The following is a 6608-nucleotide window of genomic DNA, read 5'->3' as shown; positions in this document are numbered from 1 at the left end:
CTACTTGGGATGAATGAACATAGGGAGGAGGAAGATGCCTAGATCATGATCTAAGATCTTATAAACTGTATAGCAATATCCTATGGCTACTCCTTTTTTGTGGGTCCCTTCCATTTTAAATTTAAACCAAATTCATAATTGTCTCATTGATCATTCAACCAAACATATAATAATCCATTGTAGTAATAAAACCCTTTGTTGAGAGCTATATACTATGTACAAATTTTTTTGATATTGGGTGCATGGTCCTTGGTGTAGGGATTTTATTTTATGTACATGCCATTGGTGTCAAAGAACACTCTTGGGTGTCTGGCTATGTTAGGTAGAAATTGGGCAAGTGGATAAGGATAGGTATAGGTGGCCTCATGTGATGGCTTATCTAGGTAGCTAGATCTTTGAAGAAGTCTCCAGCTTTGTGTGGATCTTAGGCATCTAGTTCTTTCTAGAAATGTCCACTTTTGGATGTGGTAATTTTATGCTAGAAGGCTATTTTGATAAAAAGCTGATTGTAAAATCATAGGGACTCCCTCTATATAAACGTGAGAGGTTTATGAAATTGAAATAAGAGATGAATAACAAATGGTAGAAATAGTGGTAGAATAACTTCTGAAGATTCAATGTTCATGTTGGAATAAATGTGGGGGGTGTATGAGTTAGGAAGAAGAGAAGAAGAACAAGCAATGGTAGACCTTTTGAAGATTCAATGTTCATGTCGTAGTCTTGCCTCTCTCTTGTTATTGAGTGTCTCTTCTATGTCTCCTCTTCTCTTATAGCATGTATTTTTCCTATCTAGTATATCATGCTATATTAGAAGAGAGAATCAATGTTTACAGAGAGATGAAGGCTTCATGCATATATCATAGTGCATAGCTACAGAGGAGCACACATGTATCATTTGATTTGCAAGTGGCATTTTTCCATGATCAAATTTTGGTATCAAGGAAGAGTTTCTTTTCTTCATCCTCAATCTTGCCCTTAGTCCCAAAGGCCCACAAGGATTACTATGGTTGTATGCTTCTTGGTTCATCTTTTCTCTCACAATATCAATAAGGCTCTCTTGAAGAATGGTAGCTTGGCTTAACTAGACCACTTGAAAATACACACAAGTAGGGTCTTCCACAAGTCATAGACCCTTAACATACCAATAAGTCTCTCTAAAATAACAGTAAACTCCCTTTATTTAGCCACTTATATATACATACAAGTAAGGTCTTCCACTTAACCAAAAAGCTCAAGGTGTGTTATAGTTAGTAGTGACCATCTTTTCTTGATTTCCTCAATATACTTCTTGAACTAAACTTTCGTGAGCCCCTCCAAGGACACGGTATTAAAATGATCCAAAAATTAATTGCATTATAATGGTACTTAGACAAAACAATGTGATCTGATGTGCTTTAATCCATCTCGCCATAAAAGATGGATAAAAGCACAATGTAATCTCTTGTGATTTTTCCCATCTTACCTTAAAATATGTTACCATTTTCTTCCAATTGTTAGAGGAGAAATACAAAGTAAAGAAATGTCATGATCATAAGGACAAGTGAAACATACCACCTTTATTGCCCAACATTAGATGAACTTGCATCATTAACTCTCTTTTTTGGGGGGAAATTTATGAGTTTATATTAATGATATCTCAGAAGTTCTACATTTTACAAAAAATATTTATCTTCCCCATATGCAAAAGTAGGTGACATCACCATAGTATGTACCATCTGAAACATAAACAACAACTTCATTGTTAGAGAAGACATTAGTATCTTGCAGAGAGAAAGTTGGTGGGAGACCCCAATCTTTAGGTACTATCGGATTGAGGTGGTCCTCTAAGCTGTGGTGTAACATCATCAATTACCATACAAAAATGGCATGAAATGCTCAAAATGGTTCAAAATTACTTTATAGATAACTTTATATTTTCCCTTTTTATAGCTCTGACATCCAACATTTATACTTTCATGCTCCAAATGCTTCAAATTTACACTTTATAGATAACTTTAGATTTTCGCTTTTATAGCTCTGATATCCAACATTTATACAAAAAGTTTTTCATTTATGAAGTGTGGAGTGGTTCCCATATGATGCCATTGGGGACATAGTTTTTAGTTTCTATAGCAACTCTGTAAAATTATAATTTCATGGTTTTTCTACAAAAAACTTGAAGTTCTTGCACAACTGAATAATTCCCTTTTGATAGCATTAAAAACTCCCTATATTCTAAAAACTATGACCTCTAAAATTTTGGACTTATATGTAAGAATATAGGCATATTGGTACCTCAACCAATTAGTAAGACTAACGACGAGGAAATAGGACCATCACTGAGGTGGGTTTCGAGAGAATTGGGAGAGTGGGGGCACTACAATCAATGGGAGGGAGAAGGGATGGTAGGAAAAGAGTCACTCTGTAGGTGGGTGTTGTTGAGATGGTGTGCCATGAGAGGGGGCTGTTGTTACTAGCCTAACTAGTGAGAGGGAGGAGCCAAAAACTAGCCATGGGTCTAGAGGCATCCTATGAGAGGGAGGCCATCATCAAACAACATGGGTTGCAGATGGGGTTTTTCTAACCATGGGGAGAGAGGTGGGACAAGGTGAGATGGGGTGACAAGCGGAGTAGGGGCATGCATAGATGAGGGGGATGATTGAGGTGGCATGGAGTGTGTAGAAGAGAATTAATTGATGAAGCGATATGGAGTGTGTAGAGAAGTCATTGATGAAGGAAAAGAGTGGGGGTACAATAGGTTACAAAGAGGGAGAAACTTGAAAGTGAGAAGATTGGGAAATGGGAGAAGAGGCACGTGCAAAAGTTGCAAGAATGAAGAGGGTAGAGTGGTAAGAAGGCAAGGAGACGGGGGAAATTATAGAGGAATGAGAGGTTGGAGTGAGTGAGGAAGAAAGAGGGAGATGTCGATTTGGTAGAGGAAGGTAGGAATGAAGAGAGGGAGTAAACAAGGGGAAAAGAATGGTACTCTCTTTCCACTTAGGGACTTCAATTATGGGAAAGAGTGTACATTTATCCCCAAAAAATGGTAGTATTATTCCATCATAGAGAATCTATGAATTTCCATTTTGCAAATATCCTAGCACCCACAGTGTTCCATGAGCTACAACAAATCAATATTAAAAAACCACATTGTTCATCAAGAGTGAGGCATTAACCAAAGGTGGGGGGAGGGTGAGAGTCAATCCAAGTCATGAGACGAGTGAAATATATGCACAAAGGGGAAAGAGAGGGGAGGAGGGAAGAAGAGATTTGAAAAGGAAGAAATATTCATAGCATGATTGAAGTGAGAAAATTCATGTGAAAGTATCTTACATTGGGGGTATATTGGAGATCCTCTTACATTGTTTATAGATGACTCTCCATCACTTGTCATCTCGCTTGAACAAGGTGGGAGGTAATATATCCCATGTGAGCATAAGAGTTGATTCCCTCAATTGTGGATGCAATACTTCTTACAAGAATCAAATCTCCATCTCCCATATTTAGGATGGGTAAGTCGCATGCCTACACCCTTTCCCAATTTCAAAATTCTTGAATGCTTGAATGCCACTAGGGAAACATGTTCAAATTGCAAAAAGATCCTTGTAGCTTTGCCCTACTTCCCCAATTCTAAAAATATTATGCCTTTGACTATACACATCCTCGTACATCATGTCCTCATGAGGCCATTCATGTGGAAGGGTTTCCAGAAGTAATACCGTGCCACCTTTATAATACAAATTGTGGTCGATAGATGGATTCATTTGTCTAGTTGTGCTACCATGATCCACATTCATTCTAGTTGTTGTGAGGAAGATTTCCATTTCTAGATTACCAACTAAAGTGCAAGTCGATGGGAGGCACATGCTACAAAGATTATAGCAAATGGGCAAATAGTCAAATGCAAGACAAGTAAACTTGATTGCTTTGAATTAATGGAAAGAGAATGAGAGAGTACGCAAGTGTGATATAATCTTTATTCTCCATGCAATTATAGTACAAATAGCTCTTTGCCCAAACACACGACATCCACGGATTGCATTAACAATAAATATGACCTTATCTAACTCTTTGTTTTAACAAGTTGTGGTAATACCAACCACCCATATTTACATTTGCTTGCAACTACCCATTAACAGGATGGGTGCCATTAAGTATAGGGCCATGCTTCAGATATAGACATCTCCAATACTTAGGTTGGCATATTCCAACAATGATCACCTTGGCAAATGTCTTTACACCTTGAAATTTGGATAACACATGAAAAAGTTACATTAATTTGAAAGAAGATGGGTTTTCATATTTTAGTGTATTTTTTGTTTAACCCCCCCTCATCCAAAAGACCCCCCCCCCTTGGGTCTCACATATTATGAAACATACAATCTTAAATCTTGCATATTTTTCAAGGTATATACCTTATATTTTGACATGATTTTTCCCTTGCATATTTGAAATCTTCTAAGAAAATCCATGCATATTATATATGGACCTTTTATGTGATCACTTGTTTGCATTAGAATGGGAAAGTTAAGAGATTGGGAAGTGCTCCAATAATTGGTAAGATCAAAGTTGCAACTAGATGCAGACCAACAAATGTAATCTATCTTTGCATTCTCATAAAAATATCAAATCTAGAAAATTTTCTAACGCTTGACATAATCATATTTGAAACTTCCTATAGGTTGTTGATTAAGGGTAAGCATATGTTGTCAAGGTTCGAATATAGTGTGGGGTTTCCACTGTGGGACATTTTAGAGTTTTCAAAGATATCTTCTTTGGCAATGTACTCAATTTTTGTTTCTTTAGTTGAGAATACTACATAGTTGATCACAAGTAAGCAAAATAAAGCCCAATACTATTGATACACAATTCCCAACTCGTTAAGTCGCTGAGGGGATGGTCCTACATGTAATTTGGGAATACAATGTGGTGTAAAAATGAAACAATGGATGAAGCAAGCTAGAATAATAGATTCATTGGCTACTTGAAAAAAATGTTGGAATGTTACAATGAAAATTAGGATTGAGTTTTCTTCCACACTTAAGGCCGTTATTTATGTAGGTGCTCTATTGCGCTTGGCAAAAAGTATATGTAGAGCTTTAAAGCTTTACTGTAATAGGAACAAGCGAGCATAGTAAGAGCTCACAATAAACTTTTCAGCAATATATGACATCAAAATATTTGATTAGTAAGGATAGTGTTTATATTGTTCCTCCCATGAGCCTATTTGAAGTCATTTTGGACTCTTGGATTAACTAATGTACAATATGATCCACATTATACTTTTGAGAGGGTTTATTAGCATTCCCATTAGGGGCAGAGCTATAGCAACGATTTGCTTTGCCCTTTGAATTCGGATTGTGAGACACTTGTAGCCATGGCATGGTTTTTGATTCAGCTCCAGGGTGAGTCCTCTTCAATCTTCTAGGAGTTATGTGGCACCCATGCGCACCTTCTCTTGGTTGTCTCTGTGCATCTCCAGCGAATTATCACCCACATCAAGCTGCTGCGGTGATGCAACTGGATGAGTGCTGTCAGGCACACAAAGTGTGCCTTCTTGTTTAAAACTGATCAGCTATTAACACTGGAATCTGTTAGAGATTTCATAGGGGTTGGAGCTGGCCATGGCCAAGGGTTAGTGGGGTTGTGCAAATGATTGGTTGGCGATTCGGGAAGGTCGTTATTTTTCACAGCGTAGGGACTCGGGAAGTTGGGAGTCGCAAAGGCTCCATAATCCATTCCACATTCAGGCAAAAAGCTGATAGGCTGTCATCTGGATTCTAAACGGGCGACAGCCATGGCCAATGAATCCGGGATCTCAATCTTCGCAGTTGGTGGGTCTCGAAAATCAATCTCCACAGCCACTTCAAGAAGCGATTGTTTGCTAACTTTTTAATGCTACAGCCAATCGCTTGTCCTCACTCCTGATTCGTGTTACGTGTATCGACATATAATATTGACGTGAAGTTTTTTGGCTGCAGGCTGCAGCCTGGAATGTTCTCTGAGCCTATTCGACGATGGGTTTTAAGTTTTTGGCCCAATATAAAGATCTGAGCAGGACCCAGGTTTCTTTCACGAGTGAGTCATTCACCGCTGGCAGCACCCAAAAAATCAGTATATATTTGACGAGAATTGCGACACTGAGTCGTGACCACAGAAAAGCAAAATTGTGCAAATTCTGAGACGGATGCGCACTGGGCAGCGACCTCCGCCTCCATTTTAGCCGCATCCGTAGTTGGTCGACGCTGTAGCGAACTGAAGTCTTAGAATAGTGTCTCTCTTAAAGAGGTGCACGTGGGAGCACTAAAATCTGATTGGTAGCAGAGGAGGGAACAGAATCCATGGCGAGCATTCAAACTTTTTGGAAGGCTGGCCTGTGGGTTTCGCATTTCTTTAATTCGAGACAGTTGCCAGCCTTATTGTAAAACAGATTATTGACCTGGCACTCCCGGATCTAGTGCCCTTGTATAAGCTCTCGGTGTTTTATACTCGGATTCCTGCTGGTCGACGATCCTGAACAAAGGGGTGTCGTCTTCTTTCCCACTTTAGTTCCCCGGGATCTTTGGAAATTGGAATCTTGCTACCCTTTAAGCCGTAAGCCTTGTCTTCAATCTGGTCTGTCAAGCAAT

This window comes from Dipteris shenzhenensis, chromosome 7, assembly GCF_047967505.1.
Source record: "Dipteris shenzhenensis isolate YYH24624 ecotype China chromosome 7, Dip_SZ_1.0, whole genome shotgun sequence".
Classification (NCBI taxonomy): domain Eukaryota; kingdom Viridiplantae; phylum Streptophyta; class Polypodiopsida; order Gleicheniales; family Dipteridaceae; genus Dipteris; species Dipteris shenzhenensis.
This window is presented reverse-complemented; position numbering follows the sequence as displayed.